The sequence below is a fragment of the Puma concolor genome, chromosome A3 (genome assembly GCF_028749965.1).
Source record: "Puma concolor isolate L17-30 chromosome A3, mPumCon1.1.hap2, whole genome shotgun sequence".
Taxonomy (NCBI): domain Eukaryota; kingdom Metazoa; phylum Chordata; class Mammalia; order Carnivora; family Felidae; genus Puma; species Puma concolor.
The window spans coordinates 4,070,814-4,094,684 of record NC_141669.1 but is presented as its reverse complement, the minus strand read 5'-3'; the positions used below and the strand labels follow the sequence as shown (position 1 = coordinate 4,094,684).

Sequence of the window (23,871 nt, the reverse complement as noted above, 5' to 3'; positions counted from 1 at the left end):
AGGCAGCAGCTCAGGGCGGACGCTCACATCGACGGCCCTGATGTTTTAGCAGCTGTGTGTATACTGAGCACGTGAGGCCATGGAGATTCCAGGTCCCCTGAGGCCCGTCCCCACTCCCAGGGCGTTCCAGCCGGGACAAGACTAACAGAGACCAGAAGACATTCTAGGCCAATCCACCCGCTTTAGCTCAGTGAGTCAGTTTGTAATTTTGTGATTCTCTTTTGAAAAGTCCTCTTGCCGGAATTTTAGCTGGGTTCCTTCTTTTTTCCCTTTAGACTGGGTTTTGAGTGATCGGAAGCACATTTGGATTTGTCCATTATCTGCGGCTCCCTGGACATGATCTCTCCTTACAAGCAGTCTGCTGATGTTCACGGCGGTGAGTTTCCATGGGAGCCAAGAGCTCATGTGCCTTAGGAAATGTCCTCCCCTGGGTCTCAGAAATGGCAAAAGCCCTGGCCTTCCAGCATCCCGTGCCCCCATCTGCGGCAGCGGGGAGGGAGGCTGGCCTCAGAGGAGTCTGGGAGGGTTGATGCCCCGGCAGAGCTCACAGCACAAAATGGCAGTTGAGCGTGAGCCCCTCTTCCAGAACTGTGTTAAGGAAAGCAGTGGTTCCTTCCAAGCCAACGTTAGAGGTTGGGTGATTCAGGTAACTGTGATTCCCCTAACTTTCTTATTTTTGCTTCTTCTTGAAGCAAAACGAGCTAATGTATCAGCCTCTCCATTGGCCAAAATAATATTTTCCCCCAAAGGCACTCACGTACTTTGGTCTTTATTTCTCTTCTATGTAACTGAGGGTGATAAGCATTATTTCAAAGTGTGGCTATGAGGCAATGCATGAAAAGCGTTTCTTTTAATACTCGGCACATAGAAATGCTCAAAAATGTCTATCTGTTTGTATCACTATTGCTCTAAAATGATGTCTGTGAAAACAAGAATAATATTGTGAGAAAGTCACAATAACGTGTAGCAAAGGGGACGTAACAGTGTACGATGGTCGCCCATGCGCCATGATGAGACCAGAGAGCGTAGAACACGACACAGCTCCTGGCATCCTCCTGGGGCTCAGGGAACACGGCTTCCATGCACACGTAACTCATGGGCTAGACTTAGGTCGGGCACCCTAAGCTCAAGCGATGTGGCAGGTGTCGAGTATGTGGCCATGGCGTTGCACAAGTTTGCCCCAAATGGGCTGCATCTGTGCTGAGCCCCCACGACTTTCCTGATAGACTCGGTCCCTCTTGTTAATGGTGGTTCACGTGCTTTGATGCCCAAACAGCAGGAAAAGACCTCTGATGGCAAAAGCTTAATTTCACAAGCAAACACCAGCGGGAGGGAGCGTTTGCACCCACGCGAAGCGGGCTGCCTATTCGGTGCCGGGGGCAGGTTAAGAGGTGAGCCGCGTCGTGTGGATTAATGAGGGACACATTGTAGCCGAGCGCCAGGAAAGCCCTTGAGGACCTCAGACTCCCCTACAGAGTGCTCTCTGCCCCCGGTTTCTTGTGTCTGTACCTGGCTCCAGACCCCCTGTCTCAGCAGCCCTGAGGTTAGAACCTCGTTCTGTGTATTTGGCCCAAAAGATCCTGATTTGGGCTCTCTGGGCTCCAGGCTCGTAACCACGAATATGCACCACCCCCCCCACCCGTGTACCTGGGACACTGTAGTCAGACAGGTGACGTCACCTGCCCCAAGCTCGTCAGCGGCGGAGCCAGACTAGAATCTGAGCATTTCGACTCCCGGTCTCACGCAGTGTCCACAACCCATCTGGCTTGAAGCACCCCAAGAACGCAGGCTGAGTCCAGCGAGGGTGTAGACCCACAAAGGCTAACGTGCCGGGAGCGAGGAGAACAGGGAAAGGAAGGCCTGCTGGGCTCCGCTTCCCCTTGTGTGGGGGGAACCCTGCACGTGGTTGAGCGAGGGGCGGCTGGTGGCCGGAACAGGGTTCCTCCAGAGAGCGGCTCGCGGGGCAGCGGGTCCCCTGTGGCCTCCTCCGCCCCTTCCTGCCGGTTACAGGCACATACCTGCAGCTGCCCCCGCACACAGTCCCTAGACGCTTCATCTCACAGCCTAGTGAGGACTGAAAAAGACCTTCACGTAGGCCGATGTCCCCATCCCACGATGCGGAAGCAGGCTCAGGGCAGGGAGGCCATCTGCTCAAGTTCCATCAGCTGGGGAAGGGCTGCGCTGGACCAGCCTTCACATCTGAGGACAAGACTTCTGTGGCTCGTCACCCATGAGATAATCAACACATCCCTGTGTGGCCCAGACGCATCCCGCGGTCACTGAGCACAGACAAGCATGGACAGTGTCCCCTCCCCTGAAGCACTCAGTCTTGCTAGGTCCTTCTCTGAAGCATCCTGCAGTGACCTCGGCCTGGGTTGAAACGCAGACCACGGACACGCTCAGAGCCCCTGTGGGTGAGGCTGGCGAACCTGGCTTCTCAGGTGCCCTCCGTGTCCCCCAAAGATTGAGAAACACCAAGATAATACTTCGGAGCTCTGGGTTAGAAAGCGTTATGCGTGATGGGGCGCCTGGGTGGCGCAGTCGGTTAAGCGTCAGACTTCAGCCAGGTCACGATCTCGCGGTCTGTGAGTTCGAGCCCCGCGTCAGGCTCTGGGCTGATGGCTCAGGGCCTGGAGCCTGTTTCGGATTCTGTGTCTCCCTCTCTCTCTGCCCCTCCCCCGTTCATGCTCTGTCTCTCTCTGTCCCAAAAATAAATTAATTAAAAAACAAAACAAAAAAAAAGAAAGCGTTATGCGTGAGATAGGACCCCTGTTTTTGTCTCGAAGAATTATCTGGTGAGCACTTACTGTAAACCGGACCCTGTCCTCCGTGCTGGGAACCCTGGGCGACAAGACAGCCGGGTCTTGCTCCGAGGGGGCGGATCTGGTGAGGGAGCCCCGGGAAGCCAGACTTGTAAGTTAGGAGAGCACCAGGCCCCCGAGCTGGGGATATGTGCCGAAGTGGGAATGCAGTGCATGTCGGAGGAGAACACTCTGGACAGTGCCCACAAGGGCAGCTGTCCTCGGAAGCCATGACTGAGCCACATCCACGGACACAAACATCATCTGGTTACTCATAGGAAAGGTGTGGTCAAGGCTTTTCTGAAATGCTTCTGTTCCAAAAGTGGACACCCATTCAGACCCAACCTCCTCAGCTTTGATGGTTAGCTCTTTACTCCTATGACCTCCGGGGGTAACAGTTTAACCTCAGAAGCATTAAACGAGGGACAATAAAGAGATCAGTGGTTGCCGGGGTCTGGGGAGAGGAGAGACAAACACACAAAGCACAGAGGATGACTTAGGACAGGGAAACTACTCCGGGTGGCACCATAATGGTGGGCACTTGTCATTATACATTTGCCCAAGCCCACAGAATGAACGCCAACAGGGAACCCTAAGTAAACGTGGACTTTGGGCGATACTGACGTGTCATGGGTATAACCGTGGTTTGTAAGGAACGTCCCGCTCCGGTGGGGGTGGTGACAATGCGGGAGGCTGGGGGGCGGGCAGGGGGATGTGTGGGAACTGTCTGTACCTTTCCCTCAGTTCTCTGTGAATCTACACCTGCTCGAATATAATCCTTTAAAGGAGACAAAAATATTAAACATCGCTGAAGCGTTTGTTTTTAAAAGGCGATCTTCTCGGGAATCAGGGTTTGAGACAGAAAGGGTCCTACATTGATCGGAAGGTAGGATCGGGCCCTGGGCGTGAGCTGGTCACCGAATCTGGCAATCTCGGGGACACACGGCCTCTCTATGCCGCGCATTGCCTCCCCTGGCAGGTGTTGGGAGGAGGGGTGGGGAGGCTCTGGGATGGCTGCTTCCATCTGTGATGTTCGAGGACAAGCCTAAAACGCTGCTGGGAAAAAGACGGCAGAATCACGCGGAAAGCAAGAGCAGAACAGCACAGAGTTTCTACAGACCCATAAAACTGTGCTTTTGGGGCACCAACGTGCAAAGCATGTGCAGCAGGGTGGGGCCCGCAGCTCAGCGTATGTGAAGTTTGTAAATTAATGTCACAGGAGTCAAGGGAACATCTGTTGTGGAGAAGCCAGCACAGGGATTTGGACATTCGAGAAGGACCCTGTGCGGCCACCGCGGTCGGCCCAGGAGCATCTGGGTGGGATTTACAGGGAAAGGGTTCCCGCTCGATCGTGTTTCTCTAACTGAACACATCTGCCAGACCTCTCGGATCGGGATGGGGGGGGTGCAGACTCTGCCGAAACGAAAGCCCCTCCCCAGGAGGCCGCCTGCGAACGTACTGGGAGAAAGCCACCGGCCCCTGCCTCTGTGCCCCCCACCCCTGCCCTGCGGCTCGCTCACACCACGCCTTCTCCGCCCCGTGGCCGCCAAGGGAAATGGCCCTGGCAGGAGCTGCCCCCACAACTGGAGCCACGGCAGAGTCACCATCGGTCACCTCCAGGGTGGGCTCATTCGAGGAACCCTTGCTCAATTTGAGATTCTTTTTGCTCTTCGATCCCCAGCAGCTCAGGGACTGTGCGGGCCGTTAAGTAACTGAACGGCTACTCCCCACTTGCAACGACTTCCTCAGGCGCTGGGCCGTGGACCCCTGCTCCGCTGTCCGCAGTCACGGGGAGGGGGTTATACAGTGTGGGGGGGAGTCCAAGATGGGAGGAGAGCAGGGTGGTGAGGCTGCCTGAGCTCTGTGACCACCGGCCAGATACAGGGTTGCGCCCCTAAGCACAAGCTTGGGCTCTGGCGCCTCTAAAAGCCGGGTGCCCTCTGCTCCTCGAGAACAGGGTGCGGGACCCTGACCCCAAAGGCCACCTGCTGGGGTGCCAAGTGGAAATGTCAGCGCGGGGCTGTTTCCTGGGTATCTTTTCAGGGACGCTGGTGAACGCCTCCCCAGCCTCACAATAGAGCAGTCGCCGCGAGGAATGATACGGTTAAGGGGCCAAGGGGAAGCAGAGATCTGGGAGCAAAGTCCATGCTGGCTGAAACTATGACATCAGCATACAGGTCAGTAGGATAGAGTCATTAGAAACGAACACCACCGAATACAGAGACGGAAATGGGACACGGGAAACCCGGCATGGCGGCCACCAGGTGGGATGCCTGCAAATTTCAGGTACAGGGACCCATTGTCAAGTCCCTCCCTCCAGCCTCGCGCACGAGAGAGACACTGCTTCCTCCCATTCACTTTTCCTCCTGCCACTAAAAGGGAAGGAAGGACGAAAAAAGAGAAAAGAAATAGCAGCCGACCGTTGGTACCGAGCGCCGTTCTGGGTACGGACACAGATTTCCTCATTAGTCTTCACAGCACCCTCTGATAGACAGATATCATCGCACTTGACCAATGAACTCCGTTTGGTCAAATGTAAGTGGTGACAGAGGCCCAGAGACACGGTGTGAGTTGTTCGAGGACAAACAGCTGATAGACAGCAGACCCAAGACTTAAACAAGTTTGGTCGAAAACCTTTTTCTCTCTCCCCCATGGCAGTACACGGGTGCTCGAGCTTCTCATTGATTCTTGTTTGACACTAGAATGTTCCAAACCTATGGCTGGTTCATTATCCAAGAGGGAAGTGGGTCAAAGCTTGCCCCTTACAGACGCCATCCCGGCGAGGCCCAGAAGCGTTGGGGTGTCGGGGGTTCACCTCTGAACTCCACCTGCTTCAATGTTATCCAGTCTAGTGAACCTGCTTTCTTGAACTGGGGTGTGTGTGTGTGTGTGTGTGTGTGTGCGTGTGTGTGCGTGTGTGCGTGTGACTGTTTGTACGTGAATCCATAGACTTTAGGCTAACAGAAACATCGAGGGGATACCACAGAGCCATCCCCTCTATCGCTTCCTGTCCCCCAACAGTTTTCTCTATTACTAACATCAACATCTTGCGTTACTGTGCTCCCTCTGTTACAACTGATGAACCACTACTGGTCCCTTGGTACTAACTAAAGTATACAGTTGACATTAGTGTTACTCTTGGTGGTGTTCATTCTGTGGGCTTGCACAAATGTATGAGATGTAACCACCATTACAGTATCCTACAGATTAGCTCCACTGCACTCAAAATCTGCTGTGCTCCCCTCGGGCCCACAGCGACCCCTGATCTCTTTACTGTCTCCATAGTTCTGTATTTTCCAGAATGCCCTGTATTTGGAATCCTACAGTATGTAGCCTTTCTGATTGGCTCTTTTCACTTGGTACAATGCATTTAAAGTTCCTCCATGCTGGGGTGCCTGGGTGGCTCAGTCGGTTCGGCTCGGGTCACCATCTCACCGTTCGTGAGTTCGAGCCCTGCATCGGGCTCTGTGCTGACAGCTCAGAGCCTGGAGCCTGCTTCCGATTCTGTGTCTTCTCTGTCTCTGCTCCTCCCCTGCTCATGCTCTGTCTCTCTCTCCTTCAAAGATAAATAAAAGCATTAAAAAAAAATTGAAGTTCCTCCGTGCCTTTTTGTGAAAAGCTAAGTGGTATTTTGGGGGCTCCTGGGTGGCTCAGTGGGTTGAGCAGCTGACTCTTGATTTTGCCTTAGGTCATGATCCCAGGACGAGCCCTGCATCAGGCTCCATGCTGACCCCAGAGCCTGCTTGGGATTCTCTCTCTCTCTCTCTCTCTCTCTCTCTCTGTCCCTCTGCCTCTCCCCTGCTCACACTCTCTATCTCAAAATTTAAAAATTTTAAAAAGTTAAAAACAAAAGGTTAGGAAAAAAAAAAAAAGCTCAGTGAATTTCAAGCTTTCTCTTTTTCCCATGGGAGGAAATGGCTCTCCTTCCTCCCTCGGACCTCAGATATTTGCAGCACTTTCTGACGCCTAACAGAGATGCCCAAGCTGGTCACCATCTGTATAAATGTCTCACCTTTCAGCTTGGAAATATTGAACTCCAGAGCTTTGTGCCCTCATCACGAAGCCTGAGAAAATACCCTGCAAGAGGAGACGTTTCACAGATAGTTTTTTCATAGCTAAATAAAAAATAGATAAGATAAGATAAGATAAGATAAGATACGATAAAATACGATAAAATAAAATAAAATAAAATAAAATAAAATAAAATAAAATAGGACCGGCAGGAAGGCTGGAGGTGTGGAGACGAGCGGGGGATGGGGACTAACAGCGTGTTTGCTGCAAAACCCACAGAAAGGAGCCAAGCTGTGTCCAGGTCGCCGGGTGGGGGCTGCTGAGCTGGGCTCAGGGCGCTTCCTCACTGAAGTCCTGATTCATGTGTCCATTTTCCCAGAGGACAAGCGGAGGTGCAGAGGTGAGCCCAAGGGGGGAGGCACACAGCCTGCCAGTGATCTGTGCTGGCCCAAGGGTTGGGCTTTGCCCAGGACACTGCGCCTTCCTCCAGAGTTGCCCGGAGACAGCAGGTGCAGGTGGCCCCTGGGGCCGTCACTCACGGCCACTTTCACGCTCATTGTGGAGACATTCACACCCACGGTGCCTGCCGATCTGAAAGGCCTACTATGTGCCGGGAGAAATGGAAGCGTGTCCAATCTCTGGGGCGTCTGGGCGGCTCAGTCGGTTGCACCTCTGACTTTCCATTTTGGCTCAGGTCATGATCGCAGGGTGGTGGGATTGAGCCACGCAGCTGTGAGATCGAACCCCAAGTCAGGCTCCGTGCTGAGTGTGGAGCCTGCTTAAGACTCTCTCTTCCCCCTGCTGCCCCTCCCCCACCTCCGTCTCTCAAAAAAATGGGGCTCCTGGGGGGCTCAGTCAGCTCAGCATCTGACTTCAGCTCAGGTCGTGATCTCACCGTTTGTGAGTTCGAGCCCCGCATGGGGGTCTCTGCTGACAGTGCAGAGCCTGCTTCGGACCCTCCGTCCCCCGTTCTCTCGGCCCCTTCCCGCTCTCTCCCTCCCTCTGTTTCTCTAAAAAAAGAGTTTCTAATTGACAGTCCATAACCATTTATAGAAACCCAGCAAGGTAGACTTCCTTGTTTTAACTTTTCAGATGGGGAAATCAAAACTTCCCGAAGTCAAGAGATTTCAGGGCAGAATCCCACCAGGTGTGGGAGAAGGCAGAGGAGCAGCCCTCAGACCTGCAGACGCCCTCCTGGCACGGTGCGACCTCCACCAAGGCGTTGAAGCCACCTCACCACCCACTCCGTCTGCTGGGAAAGGCCCCCAAGGAGCCGGTCCACCCTGGTCTCTGGGGCGGACCCGAGGGGGGCAGCCGATGTCCCCCTGCAAAGAGCACTGTGTGTGACCAACAGGAAAAACTCCGAGCTTTTGATCCACAGAGGACTCCGCTGATTCATTCAACAGGTATTTACTCTCTGCTTATTAGATGCCACATGCTGTCGGCAGTGCCTAAGAGACAAGCATGCGCGTCCTCCGGAGCATACAGTCGAAAAGGGCATCACGAACAAATAAAGAGCAAAGCATATGGTGAGTCAGATCGTGGTAAGGGCTTTGGGTAAAAATTAAGAGGGAGGTGGGATGGGCTGTGTGTGGAGGGAAGAAGCAAATACTATGATAAACACGGTGGCCGGGAGACCTGATCCATAGTGATGGGGAGGAGGGAGACCACAAAGCAGATGTCCAGGGGAACTGCATCTCCCAAGGAAGAAGTGGCAAGTGCAAAGGCCCCGGGGCAGGAGAGCACTTGGTACATATGAACAACTAGAAATTGCAAATTATTTCAGAAAGAACAGACATCTTAACCTAACTTGTACTAAGAAATAAATATCCAAGGTCAGTTTTTTTTTTTTTTAATTGTTGATATCACTGTGGGTTTTTTTTAAGTTTATTTATTTACTTTGAGAGAGAGAGAGAGAGAGAGAGAGAGAGCACATGACCAGGGGAGGGGCAGAGAGAGAGGGAGAGAGAACCCCAAGCAGGCTTCTCACTGTCAGCGCAGAGCCCGATGTGGGGCTCGAACTCACGGACGGTGAGATCATGACCTGAGCCAAAATCGGGAGTCAGGCGCTGAACCGACAAGGCCACCCCAGCGCCCCTGAACAGTGTGTTTTTTGAAGGCAAGCATCCTTGCTTTCCTAGGGTGATCTCAGATTGAGCACTGCGATGCACCAGGCGGCCCCCCCGCCCCAGGAGGGTCTCACTGCTCCCTGGGAAGAAGGCCAGCACAGCAGCACGGGGACCTAGAGTCACCGATGCCGGGAGAGAGGATTGACTGCAGGTGAGGCAGCAGCCCTGGGGAGCCCGTGGTCAGGCTGGCGGAGACGTGCTCACTGTGACCGAAGGCTTTCGAGAACCTCCTTCCCTTCACACCCAACTAGAAAAAGTTACTGGCATTGTCCGCTCCCAGGCCCACGTAGGGGAGAGATCACGCGTGCAGGTGTGTGAGCGTGAGGCTTCGCACACCGGCTTGTTCGGGATGTGGCCACGACGATCCCATTCGAGTCTCAGGCTAAACTCCCAGGTGGACAAAACCGTACGAATTTTACCGAAAGGAAGCAGAGGCCCAGAGGAGCCCGACAGTCTGCCCCAGGACACGTGGCATGGCGCTAAGAGCCCCTATCTCTCGTGATGCCAACTGGTCTAAAGTCACGTGCAACACCTAAGAAAACGTCATAGTTCATGAGGAGCTTCCGCCAAGGACCCGTGAAAGCGAGGTGAACCCTCAATTCTGGGCCACAAGGTTAAGCTTTTCGGTGATGTAATTGTGATCATCAAATCAAGCAAACTGGTTCATCACCAACAACGCTGAGGGTTTGATCCAATTCCCGCCTGCGACTTCTTTTCGGGTGTGTTTACCTGGGAAGCCACACGTAACTACAGAAAATTCCATGGCAAGACTGGGGTCGGGGCAGCCTTCAGTGTAGTATTGCTCCAAACCAGGGTCCAAAGTCCCCAGGCCCCCCGAGGTTTGATCACCTGCTGTTTCTGGGGTGGGGGTGGGGCGCCTGAAGGGCCCTCCCCCCACGCACGCACACCCCCCACAAGGGACACCGAGGCGGGCAGAGCCTGGGGTCTGCACTCCAGCTGGAACTTGCAATGGGCAATGGAACTTTCACCTTTTCCAGCACATTCTGTGCCTTGCGAAGGGTCAGCTTGCCCTCCGCCCCCTCCGGGCCGAGAAGGGAGGGGAACGGCAATGTTTGTTTCAGCCCAGAGTGCGAGCCAGAAACCCCTCTGGAGCCTGGCAATTGGGTTTTGTTTTGTGACCAGCTCTTGCCACAGAAGGGGGACCCACCTCCTCCCAAGCATTGAATTAACCCTATGTGAGACAGGCAGAGGATTAAGAAGGTTGGTTCGGTCCCCATTCAGAAGGTTCCGAGGGGGGCTTTTGCAGAGGATTCTTCCGAACAAAGGTTCCCAAACTAAGTAGCTTTTTTGTTGTTGTTGCTTCGCCCTGGCCTATTGTTACCAAGGAAAGCGACCTTTTCCACTTAATTGGGGCTTTAGAATTCCTCCTCCATTCTGTTTGTATATAAGAAACACTGCTAAGGGGCCATGTGGGTTTATGCATCTAAGCCTTTCTGCACTGAGTGAGTCCAAGGCTGTTTCCCTCTGTATTGGTTTCTACTGACGCAGGCTGGTCTAGTAAAAATAATCCTCGTAAAATAATACCCCAAGAATCAGTTCCGATTACATGTCAGGCACTAGAGTCAGTGTCTGGCGTATTTTGGTGCTAATGTCACAACTCACGACGGGTTACAGAGCAGAAGTCAGAAGTTCCAGGGCAGGGAACCCGTGGCGGACCAACACGCCAGGCCGCCGGGCCCGCGACGTCATTGATAACACTTCTTTGCTTCCTTCCGCCTCGTTACCCGATCTTCCGTCGCAGGTCTCCAATGAGATCGTAAACCCGCGAAAGACGAGGGGTTAGCATGTGTGTCTGTTTGTAAACGTAGTTAAAGATGCGCACGCCTACAAGCGACAGGCAGGTAACCTCCGTGGGTGCAGGGAGCGGTGGGGGACGGGGCGTGCCAGACGACAGGGAGGGGTGAGGTCTGCGGAAAACCGGGCTGACACCTCTCAGAGATGCTCCGTTCAAATGGGTGACGTTTATTGACTTTCAAACCACTGAGCCAAGCGCACAACACAGTTCTGAGTTTGGATTTGGGGCAGGGGTTCCCGGCGAGAGACAGCTACTGCCCGCTAACGGTACCAAGCAGACGTGACAACGTTGGGGCCCTCGAGCCGCCTCCAGCCCGCAGAGGTAGGGTCTTACGCGGTGTGCCCAAGGGCTGCCAAAGCCAGGAGGCTACATGTTCCGTTCCGGACCTCTGGCTTCCCGTGGAGTCCTAGAACACGGGTTTTCAGCGGTTCCCCGTGGCTCTGCACCTGGCCTGCTTCCCCACCTTGTGCCGCCCGCCTTTGCCTGCGCGGCTACTTGAGTTTGGGACCCTCTGTGCCGAAGCGGCCGCGTTTCTCAGGGACCACTTTTCTTTGCTCAGGTCTGGGGTTACAGGAGCCCGTGCCTTAGGCTCTTGGCCCAGAAATAATACGCACACCCAATTCACAAACTGAAGGTGACAGGCCTCGATTCAGTAAGCAAGGCGCTGTGCGCAGGGGCATTCAAGCGTCCATTGTACAAATTTAGTGCAAAGAGAAACAAAAAAAAAAAACCCCAAAAACCAAAAAGCCACCAGCTTGCACAGACGAGCATGAACATTTTATACCTAAAACATCACACGAACATGTAACTAATGGGCCTATGTAGACAGTATCTTTTGCCTTGGATTTATTAAAATTCTTTAAAATTTATTTTGAGAGACAGAGCAGAGGAGGGGCAGAGAGTGAGAGGGAGAGAGAGCATCCCAGGCAGGCTGTGTGCTGTTAGCACGGACCCCGATGCAGGGCTTGAACTCACAAACCGTGAGATCATGACCTGAGCCAAAACCAAGAGTCAGATGCTTAACCGACTGAGCCACCCGGGGGCCCCTGCCTTGTACGTAAATGAAAACAAAAAGAGAAAAAAACTCATCTAGCTATCCAGAAAAGGATCACTGGAAAAGCCTGGATGGCCTCTCTGTCGGGGGAATCAGGCCCTTTTCTGGGATGGGGACTGTGACCCCCCACCTTTCCTGGGTGTCTTTTAGTGGCCTAGACCACGTCTTGGTATCAAGGGGCTTAATGCACATTGGCTAATTAAGCAAGTACTGGAACAATTTAATTGCATCTGAATGTTCCACGCCGGTTTATAGACTGAAACATTCACGTTGTATGTAGCTGGGCCTTTTCCCAGAGTCACCTGTTAGTAACATGGACAACGGCCACGAGGTAAGAAAATATGAAAGAATAAGATACAAAATAAGGTGGGGCGCCTGGGTGGCTGAATCAGTTAAGCATCCGACTTCTCAGGTCATGATCTCGGTGGCACAGAGGAGGAATGTTGAGCCCACTGGGTAGAGCAGGGAAACCCTGGCAGAGAGCTGGGATATTTTATGTCTGGGCTACGAATGGAGGAGGCGGACAAAGGTCGGACGAAGCAGACAGAGGTGTATGAAGACAGGCCCGGAAGAAAAGTGCCCTGCACGTGCACGTGTGTGTGGGTCTGTGCATGCGTGCCCAGGGCCACGTGAAACTCCCTCTGGTTAGAGTGTGAATTCTGAGACAGAATGGCAAAAATGAGGCGTGAAAGGCAGGGCCCGGCCACGGGGATTTTATTTCCCAAGGAAAGCAGCTGGGATTCCCCTCTGTGCCTCCTGTGCAACCCCCCCACCCCGCCCCAGCTCCAAGGCCAGCTGCCCCAGCCCTTGGGTGGGCTTCCCACACCTGTCAGGGCTCGTGCTGTCTAGTGCAGAGGAAAAAGAATCACTCCTCGCACACCCGAGGGAGGTCTCTGGAGAGATCCACTCCACAGATAGGGTCCCCATGTTGGCTCTCCCCAGGAGCTACTCATTGGGCCCAGGTTCCCCAGAGAGAGCCCAGAGACTCACATGCTCTGGTGCCCTGATACCCTTTGCCAGCCAGGCATGGGCTTCTCATCCTTGGATCCACTTGGGGACCAGAACTTTCCATGCGATGGCCACAAGTGGGTCCACTCTGGCTGCACGTTAGAATCATCTGGAAACTAATAGCACCTATGTGTGCAGCCCAGTTCAATCGGATTTTTGAGAAAGAGGTCCAGCATCAGTATCCCAAGTGCAAGTCCCATGTGCACGCTGGTTTGGGGGCACTCGCTGTCCACTCGCCACCCTCCAGGCCAGGAGAGCAGCCCCGCCGTGTCCCGGCCTCACTGGCAGGTCCCCGCCCTGCTGACGCCCGATCTGTTTTACCCAGGGAAGGGGTGTGGTGGGGCGAGACCAGAGGTTCCTTAACTGCAGCGTGCATTCACGTCGCTCCAGAATCTCACCAGAGGGCAGATTCTGATTTGGTAACTCTGGGGTCCGAGAATCTGCATTCCCACGAGCCCCTAGGTGCTCGCACACCTCAAGGAGCAAGTTCTGGCTGCCGGAGTCGGGACAGCATTCAGAGGAGGAGGAGGACATGGGAAGAAGTTGGAGAGGAGTGGGCCCACGGGGGCTGGAGAGGCAGGGGAGGCTTCCTGGGGGAGGTGTGGGGCAGGTGGGGGCTCCTGGGAAGAGGAGGAGAAGCTGCGAGGAACACAGCGGAGGAGAGCAGAGAAGGGCACACACTCGGGCTCAAATCCGACTCCCATGGCTTGGCCTACTTCCCCGCCCCCACGCATCAGTGCCTGGGTTCCTCTAGGGTCGTAAGTTTCGTAACACTGGGCAGACATTCCTGTTTTTACTCCTGATTCCTGCTGTTTTGGACATACTATTTACTGGTTGGTTCAGGCTTTTGCATGTTGTACAGGATGCAACATACTTCTCTTCTTTTCTGCCTAATGAGCAACTACGGATCCTTCCAGACCCATCTGAAATGACACATTGTCTCCAACCACAGACCTCGGGCCACTGGCTTTGCCCCACCTTCCTCCTGCAGCTGTCAAGCCTTAGATTTGTAACAGATCCCTCACTCTGCCTTAGAGTTCATTTTAGTGCTTCCAAATTCCCATGGGACATAAATCTCCCAGGCTCAGGAAACAGATCCTGAAATTTCCAGAAATTCTAACGTATTCCTGAAACCGTAAGTTATTCTGTACTTTTTTTTTTTTACAACACTGTATTCGTGTGGTTTTCGGTGAGTGTCCAAAATAATAAACGGTGAGTCATTTTTCTGTGATTGGGTTATGTTAAGAGGGACTTTCTGTTAAACATATATTATAATAAATACATGATTTGTTATTATGAATCTGTATGATGAGACAGATTGTACATTTCAGTAACATGAAAATGATCTCTACCTAATACAAATATTTGATAATTAAAAAAAACCCGCTAAAACAAAGATGCACGAACCCAAAATAAGTGCCAAATAAAAATCGCTTTAAAAATGATGGGGCGCCTGGGTGGCGCAGTCGGTTAAGCGTCCGACTTCAGCCAGGTCATGATCTCGCGGTCCGTGAGTTCGAGCCCCGCGTCAGGCTCTGGGCTGATGGCTCGGAGCCTGGAGCCTGTTTCCGATTCTGTGTCTCCCTCTCTCTCTGCCCCTCCCCCGTTCATGCTCTGTCTCTCTCTGTCCCAAAAATAAAAAACGTTGAAAAAAAAAAATTAAAAAAAAAAAATGAAAGATGCCACCATGAATATTTAATATTTGATACTGTTATTCTTGGAGTAAATTTTTAAAACATGCAAAGTATCATTTGACCTATAATCTTGACCTTAGTTACATGACAGATATTCCAGATGCAGCAAAATTTTTCACTCTGTGCTGATGTTGCTTAAATTGCTGTGGGTTTACCCCAAAGCGTCATCCTCTTCGACGTGACCACAGCATCTCACTGTCTAAGCTCGCGTCCAGTTTTAACCCTGAAAATACCGTGTCCGCTTGCCCCGGATTTGGTTTCTGGTTGTTGAAATCAACATTGTCTTTGCATATTCTAATTTTAATGAGCTTCTGCTTCTATGGTGGAATATTCCACCAAAAACGTTCAGATCGCCTCTCTGACTTTCTTGCTTTAAAATAAAGAACTACAACGAGTACACAGGTGCCCACGCACTGCACGCCATGAGCCGCGAGACCCCTGGGCTCATCTCCAAAGTCCCCAGTGTGGCTCAGCGCCTGCCACCCGCCACTGGCTGGAAAAACAACACGCTGTGCTTTCTCTTTGCAGTGCGTGCACATGTTTGTTTTGTACACCAGAAAGTGTCCCGCCAACTGCAGATGACAGGATTGCGCACCATACAGAGAATAAATAAGCGATGCTGTCGAATCCAGAATCCCCGCCAGCCGGGAGCATGAAGACGTCAGCTCCCCAGGGACCTCAGCGCAGACCCAGAGCCCAGGGAGGAGGGAGGGCCTCCAGGTGGAGGCCGGAAACTGGGCGCCCGGGAGGGAGGCCGAGGCTGAGCAGAGGGCCGGAGGGGGGCATGCGCTCAGGCCAAACGCCGCCAACCACAGGGCTGTGATGTGAGGCTCCCCCCAGACTGCGTGTCCTTTGCGACACGTAACCTGGTCCCCGTGGGACCGTCTCACAGGCTGGCCCCGTCCCCGGCTCCCTGCTGGGAACCACACGGGAGGAGGTTTGCTGACCGTGACTTAGGACGACTCAAGCTATGTGGGAGCTTTGGTGACAAGTTGCCCCCTGACCCTTCCTCTCCGGAGCGCCCCCCGTGCAGCTAACTGCTCCTTTCCAGGTCATCTTGTGGCCAACTGGAGGGGGGCGGGGGACGTGGGCCACAAGGGCAGGGGCGTCCCTGAGGGCTGGCACCCGGGACACGCAGAGCAGGAGGCTCTCCCGGACAGGACGGTGTCTGCTCAGCCCTTGAGGGCAATGGCTCTCGGATTATTCCGGCAGCAGATTCCCTGTTGGTCGCACGCAAATGCCGCAGGATGGTGGTGGCACTGGGCACCAGGGATGGAGTGGTGCCGGGCTCTGCCCCTCAGCGCCTGGGCCCCTGCCCCGTCCAAGCTGCGGGCTTGTCTGAATCTGAACGTCGTCTGCCACCCGTCCACCTCTTGCCAATTAAGCAGAAAAGCGGTGGGGCGACCCATAGGTGTCGGGTTGTTGTGAGCGAGACCAGGGAGGGTCTTTGATTGTCCTCTTTCCCTAAACACTCCACCGCTCCGCATCCAGGGTTTGCTCCCGTGGGCTGCGAAACACCTCCATCCCAGCCACGTGTCCCCGCCATTCAGGGCACGACCTCTTCCCGCCTGCCAGCAGGATGTATCCCTGCTTCCATCCCTGACCCCCCACATCCTTTCTCCAGGAGAAGCCAGTGTGGTCTTGCAAACATGGACCAGATCGTCACGGTGCTATCCAGCCACCAAACTCCCCAGCAGCCCCTTACTGTAATCAAAACCACACTCTCACTTGGCCTTGCCTGTCTCTGAGCACCGGCCGATCCACAGAGTCCCCCCGCCCCCCGCTTCGGTCACGCTGGCTGGTCTTCCTTCTGCCCCTCAATCAGGCCCCTCATGGGCCGTCCCGGGACATTGGCACTAACTCTCCCCCCCTCCCCAGCCGATGCTCACATCCTAAGTGGCCTCTCCTGACAGCTTAGTCCAAAATCAACTCCCCAGTCTCTATCAGAGCTCTCCGTTTTAATTCCCTGCTTACTATTCATCACCATCTGATCCTTTTTATTTTCCTTTGTTTCTTTGTCTAACATTCTGTCCCACCTCCCCTGCATAGCATGTGAGCTCCCCGAGAGCACAGCCCGTATTTTTTCAGGCTTCTTCTCAACACTCGGAACAGTGTCTGACACGGAGCAGGTGCACAATAAACATTTGTTCAGTGAATGAAAATATGGAGGCAGGAGCAAGATCTAGAACTTTCCCCGCCCACGCACCGCCCTAGAAAGAACGTGTGTTTGCACAATAGCCTCCACCTTTACACAGGTTAGGAGACTGTAGCTTCACTGCCCCCATTAGTTACGACCTTCTACCTGTCAGCCCGGTCAGGCCCCTGACGGGCCTTCTTACGGCTCAGGCAGTCTCCACAGATAGAAGGAGAACCTTACTCTGCTAAGATGTGTCTCTTTGTCCTTCAGTTCTTGAAGTCCCCCCAGAAATAAAAAAAAATAAATAAGTAAATAAATAAACCCTTTATCATCCTTGCAGATATGTGGGCAAAAGACGGGAGGCAAATGATACACTAAGAACCCGGATCAAAGGACCCAGTGGCTACAAATCTAGGAAAATTGCTTCCTTCTCCCAATCTCAATTTCCTCACCCATAAAAGGAAGGGATTGATTCCAGGCCAAAAAAGAAGTTTAGATGAAGGTGAATGTTCATGTCTGGGAAGGTCATGTTGTCACTAAAGTATATTTTTAAACATTTTTGAGTGACAAAAGAAAATGATTATGGTAAAAGTCAAGACTTTAAACTATAAATCGGTGTCAAATTATGTAAAAAATGTATTTTTTCATTATTTTTTAAAGTTTATTTATTTTGAGAGCGAGAGAGAGCATGCGGGAGGGGCAGAGAGAGAGAGATTGGGAGAGAGAGAGAGAATCCCAAGCGGGCTCCCAGCGGTCAGTGCAGAGCCTGACAAGGGTCTCGATCCCAATCCCATGACTGTGAGGTCACAACGGAAGCTGAAGTCGAGAGTTGGACACTTACTGACTGAGCCGCACCAGCGCCCCCAAATTACATAGAAAACTTTGTAAATGGAGAAAGAGTGAATGATTAGAGGTCTTATGTCTACACTGGTGGGGGACAACACATGGTTTTTATGTTCATCTTCTTCTTCGTTCTCAAAATTGCCATCGTTAAGTGTATGGTGTTTTCACAGCCCCTTCCCTGCTGAGACACTGAGTTGGGAGAAGCTAACCAGGTGACTGCTAAGCTCCCTTCTTGCCCCACAGCTCGACAGTGAGCTTGGAGTCAGTGGTGGATGGTCTGGGAGTGATTCTCAGCCCAGCAGGGGTGGGGGGGCCTCAAAGCCCACATTCCCTGCACCCTAGCTGCACTTAGCAATGGCCTGGAGAGCCAACGGGGCCAAAAACAGGCCGCTGGGATTCTGCTTGGTCTCTGGGGAAGGAGGCCTTCTACTTCCGCATTGGAACTGTTGGAGGTATCATCTGGGCCCCGCCGGGGCAATGTTTCTTTGTGAATGAAATCAACCCAGAATAAAGCAGACTTGAGAAACAGAGAATAATTAAAACAAAACGTAAACACCCACCAATTTCTGTTGACGTCATTGAACCCCCGTATCCAGCTGGCACCGAAGCAAATCCACACTTGGATCCTCTCGGTCTCCCGACCCGACAAATGTCCGGTCTGGTCTAAACCAGTCTGAGATGTGTGTGCCACAGGGCCGAGGTTCTGACTCAGGCGCAGCTTGTGATCCCGCGTTCTAACTTTGTCTTTCCTGCGGGCTCTGCCCAGAGACAGGGAAGTAAAGTGCATCCAAACGGAGCCGTGGGACAGCTGTGTCCCCTCGGGTGCCTTTGCTCACGAGCAGAGCTGTATGCGTACCCCGGTCCCTCAGGGACAGTCTCCTCGCTGTCCATGCGAGGGACGGGGACAAAGTGAGAGCCATATAGGCTGGTTACAAGGCACTGTCATGTGAGAGCAAAGCAAGGTTGTAATGACTACTTGAAAAAATGTGATTTATTTCCGTGGAGTGCATGACTGCCACTGGCCACCATACGGCTCAGTCTCAGCTTCGATCTTTAGCTCAGTTCTTTGGCCTCCACCCTCTGCAGTCGGGGACAGACCAAGCTGGCAGTCATGGGGCCTGGAAGGAGGCTCTCGGTGTCGTCAACCGGGCTGAACCTCTCTGCCCACACCTGTTGCACTCGGCCTTTGGAGCTGAGCCCCCTGACTCCTGGTGTCCGAGCCCTGGTTTCCTGCCTTGGTCCCCAGGTTTTACTGTGGTTCTCTGCAGGTTCCCAGTGCCGCGGAGGACCACAAACCTCTCGGAAGCTTCTGGAGCCTTCTCCAGAAGACAGACACTCCCTTTCTGCCTGCAGTTGGACAAGACTCTCCCTACGGTGTCCCAGATTCTGAGTATAGCAGGTGCCAAAGCCATAGCTCCTGCCGTCCAGTATCAGATTAGCGGGGGTGCAGGTAATTATAATACAAGGTTCTGTAATAGAAATAATACAGGCAGCTTTCAGTGTAAGAAGAGATACCCCTAAAAGAACCTAAAAGGATGCCTTTTGGAAGAAACCACAGTGAGTCTTAACAATGAATAGAAGTCACACATTTTGCTGGAGGGGGTGTTACAGGCTGCGGGTCCAGCCCACACAGAGCTGGACCCACACAGAGCCCACACAGAGTACAGATAACATCAGAGAACCGGGAGAAAAACAGAAGCAACGAGCCTGTGCTGTGGGAAGCGTGAAGCTGGCAAGTCTGTGGACACGAGGCCCGGAGGGCACACGAGTGCAACAGAACAGAGCCCAGGAGGCTGGAATCAGCCTAGAGGGTCACTGAAAGAATCCTGAACCTATCTGTGAACACAGAGCGGAGGGACTTTATCAGAAAACTAGCAGTCGCCTTCTGGCTATTGGCATCAGGATATTTCCTTCATCGTGAGCACGTCCTAAGGCCAGAGCCTACCCAATGGATCGGGCATCTTGGAGGTGGACCCCCAGCTGGGTATGGATCCCGGTCTCACACCCATCCAGCCACCGTGAGCCACTGGGCCAGGCTGTTTCCAGAATGCCTTCATCCCAAAGCCCGGAGCTCACTCCCGTCTACTGTCTGTGCCTCAGACCTATCATCCGGGATGCACTTAACCCGACACTCATCAGGCCCACGGGGGCCACGGCGCCTACCACAGCGCCCGCATTAACCTCACAGCGGTTCGGACCTTAACCGATGTACTCAGCGGCACACAAAATTCTGCTCTGCTCTTTTAAAAATGCTCTGAAAGGCCAAGAGCTCCCCTGAGGTTATCAGGGAGACTCTGCGGCTTTTCCAAGTTTGGACCCATCTTTTGCTGTCACTGTTTCCGTCCTAAAGCCCGGCCGGTCCATGGACGGTTTGCAGGCGTGCAGAGCACCAGTCCCGGCACCGAGGGCTCAGCAAACAGAGGCAAGCGGGACACAAGGAGCCCAAACCTGTGGCGGCAGATATTTAACGGTCTTTTTCGGAGAGCGGCGACCCCGAGAGGTTGTGTGGTGTTCTCCCCCCTCGCCACGCCACTCCCTGCTCCCTACAGGATGGGATGTGGATTAGAACCCCACTCCCTGGGCACCCCAGCACACTCCCTGCTCACCAGCGAGCCCGGTGTGGATCTGAGGGGCTTCGAGAAGTCTCCGGGGGCTTGCCAGTGAGACTGCTCCGTGGCTGTCACAGGAGCGCCCCAGCTAGAATTCCCCGGCGGCTAGACGCTCTGGGACAGCGTCCCTCTGAATTTCTAGGTGGCTCTCCGAACGAACGAAGTGCGGGATCAGCCCGCTCGTGCTTCTTACAAAGCAATGAGGGTAATGGCAAAGGCATGCAGCGATCCATCTGTCTGAGAGCGTCATCTCACCCCGCACACCCGCTTCCCCCAAGCCCACGGCCGAGACAGGAGCCCCGCCAGCAGCTGCCCGGCTCATCTCACCTGCGCAGGCTCTCAGCCGGGGTCCCTTTGTCACAGCCACAGTGGGCTCTCGGCCCGGGGACGTCAGTGCTCCAGCGTGGCTCGCCCGGAAAGCAGCGACACAGCCCCAGTTTCCTTGCATGAGGCAGTTGCCGGAACATCCCCCGGGCTGCAGAAGGAAAGCCGGTGTGGGGAGCCTCTTTAGGGCTCCCCGGGGTCCCTGGCACCGCCTGGCATCATCAGTCCCGTCCGCGCTCCAGCCAGACTGTTGACCTGTCGCCAGCGCCGTGTGATAGAACTGGCTCGCACGGGGAGGCTTTAACTGTCTCGTCCCCAAGCGCAGAGCCCTGGCGTCTCTCTCAGATGCTCCCCCTGCCACACCAGGGTTCTGCCGCCCCGGGCTTCTCTCCGCCAGGGCTCCAGCCTCGCAGGGGCTCACAGCCCCGGTCCCCTGCAGAAGACGCCAGCCAAGAATTCATCGTCTCTAGCAAAGTAATTATATTAATCCCAGGGCTTCCAAGTCCTTTTCTTTCATGAAACCAATTAAAATACAGTTCCAGCATTAACACATTTGTAAATATCCTAGTGTTTTTCCATAAATACCTACGGGTCGAAGTCACTGTAATCTCAAAAAAAAAAAAAAAAAATCCAACAACCATTCCTTCATTCCTGTGTAACATGCTGTTCTCATTTAATTTATAGGCTCTGAAACTCCATATGGAAAGGCTACGGTTGACTGGGGAGACATGGGTATTAAGAAACAACGTAACCACATAGGAAATTAATAATGCACGGGAGACGATGGGTCGTGTCGTTGCGGGGTGCGAGAGATGGAGGCAGAGGGTGCAGGATTGACACTAGACAGACCCAGGTTGCAGCTGCGAAGCTAATACTCACTTAGCTGTAGGGACGTGTGCAAGTGGCTGGTTCCCGGGCTTCACTCCCCTCCCAGGCTCGCGAGCAGTCTGGCTCGCTGATCGCCTGCGTCCCTCCTGGTGCCAGCCCTGGAGAGTTGTTCTTTCTTTGAGCCGAGGAAAGAAAGGTCATCTACTTGTACGTTTGGAGGCAGGGTAACCGTCAGAGGGGGTAGCGGTTAGAATCGCCGAAGACTCACGGGCTTGGACTCACGGCCCGCACCTTGCAGCTCCGTAAGTTGGACAAATGTCCAGGAAGAGGTTGCCTCAGTGCCCTCATCCACAAGATGGGAGAACAGTACCTCCTCCTGGGCTGGCGCCGCTGCTGTAGGAAGTGAGTGAGCTGTTACTTGCAAAACCACCCAGCGCGGCACTCGGTCCCTGCTCGGTGAACGTCGTTCGGCCACTGTTCTACCTTCTTGCTAGTACTGGAGGTGCGGTCTCGGGCACACAGTCCAGAGTCAGAGCCTTGCCGAGAGAGGGTTCCACTGACGCTGGCAAAGATGAGGCCACGTCTCTGCGTGTGGGAGGCAGGATCTCGCCTTAACAAGGCAAAAACAAAACCATTTACTGAGAATTGACCGTACACTGGGGCGTTCTGTAAAGTGCTTTGCCTCCGTTAACCGTTGCCTTTCAGGGCACTACGTAAAGTGCTTTCCTTGCAACAGCCATTTAAAATAGCCCCGATCGTAGAACAGGTTCATACTCGTGTGGTAGCGGAGACAATTTGCCCAAAGCAATAGATGCGGTCGGTGGTGAGTCCAGGACGGGAGCCCCGGGAGGGAGGCTGGGGCACAGCCCATCTGCAGGGTGACGTCAGGCATCACAGAAACCTTGGAGGAAAAGTAGGATTTCCAACAGAATGTAGAAACTGAGATGAAGCTTCGCGTAGGAGGAAGAGAGGGGTCGCCTTTCTCTCTCCGGTCTTTCTGTTTCCATGTGTAACTGTGATCTCCAACATTCCATTGGTGCACGGACTTTAACAAAGGTTTTTCAAGTACAGACCTCAGAATATGTATTGTGACATTCAATACATGGAGATATCTTACACTGGGTAATGATATAAATGACGACAACAACAACAGCCAATGAGGACTGAACGTAGAAGGCACTTTGGGGGGTCCCCACACCGACCCCTGCGGATGACGCGTCACGCCCCAGCAGCCAGCAGAGGAGACACGTGTGCAGGTGCACAAAGCAGGGCGGACGTGTGGGCTCATTACAACCACGTCACCCTGATGGAACCCTTCATTGCCCCGCCTCCTTTTGTCGTGGGTCCGGGGGGGACAAAGGGTGCGTCTGAGTCATCTCTGTGTCCCGTTTCCTGACCTCTGCAATAGTGAGAAGTGTGGCTGGGTGCCTCTCCTTCATGGGCGACGGTCCTGTGCCCTCTAGGGGGTTCAGGAGCACCCTGGCTCCCACCCACTAGATGCCTCCCACTTAAGACAACCAGAAAAGTCTCCAGACGTTGCCAAATGCCTCCTGGCCCGGCAAAATCAACCCCGTTGGGAAACCACTGCTCTAGGCTGGGTCAGAGCTAATATTAAAAAAAAAAAGTGTTGGGACGCCTGGGTGGCTCAGTCGGTTGGGCGGCCGACTTCGGCTCAGGTCATGATCTCGCGGTCCGTGAGTTCGAGCCCCGCGTCGGGCTCTGTGCTGACAGCTCAGAGCCTGAAGCCTGTTTCAGATTCTGTGTCTCCCTCTCTCTGACCCTCCCCCGTTCATGCTCTGTCTCTCTGTCTCAAAAATAAATAAACGTTAAAAAAAAAAAGTGTTAAAGAAATAGAAGATTATGGTAGAATGCATTCAATGTAACATAACACGTAGCCATTGAAAACTGATATCCCTCAACTTGTTTCTCTATAAAAAGAGCAAACTCCAGGGCGCCTGGGTGATTCAGTTGGTTAAGCATCTGACCTGATTTCGGTTCAGGTCACATCTCACGGTTCGTGGGATCGAGCCCCGGGTCAGGCTCCACACTGAGCACGAAGCCTGCTTGGGATTCTCTCTTTCCCTCTCCCTCTGCCCCTCCCCTGCTCATGCTCTCTCTCTTTCTCAAAATAAACATTTTTAAAAGAAGAACAAACTACAAAGTCATTCATTAATTTATTTATTAGTAAATGTAATGAATATGCTGAATGCTTACTGGTTGGTGTTTTTGTTTGTTTGTTTGTTTGTTTTGAGTTCTTTCCTAGCTTCCTAGCCCTGAATGTAAAGCTGTAAGAAAAACAATTGTCTATTTTCACTGAGGTGAGCAGACACATGAAAAAGTCTTTAGAAAACTCCTACATGTGCAAATACACACACATTCCCAGCAAACAAATGCCTTCATCAATCAGTCGATGCGTTGATTGATTCCTTTCACAAATAACTATGGTTTCTGCTCTGGGTCAGACACCCCGGGGCCTAGTGCAGGGATGATGAAGCCGTATAAAACACAATTGCTGCCTTTAGGCAGTAGTAGTTTGAGAAAAATCTAGCAAACTAATGAGGGCAATGAAATATTATTTATTCTTGCAATAAATATTCAGGCAGAGTGCTGTGTACTG

At 53.2% G+C, this 23,871-nt stretch overlaps 1 long non-coding RNA gene across 1 annotated transcript in view; it reads right to left on the bottom strand.

Annotated features, from left to right (window-relative positions):
• LOC147582194 (uncharacterized) overlaps positions 1–22,202 on the bottom strand; it is a 106,628-nt gene extending 84,426 nt beyond the window's left edge. Inside the window, exon 1 of the long non-coding RNA XR_015248832.1 lies at positions 20,430–22,202. This is a non-coding gene — a long non-coding RNA (uncharacterized LOC147582194). The remainder of the gene's footprint in view (positions 1–20,429) is intronic.
• Between the last annotated feature and the right edge of the window lie 1,669 nt (positions 22,203–23,871).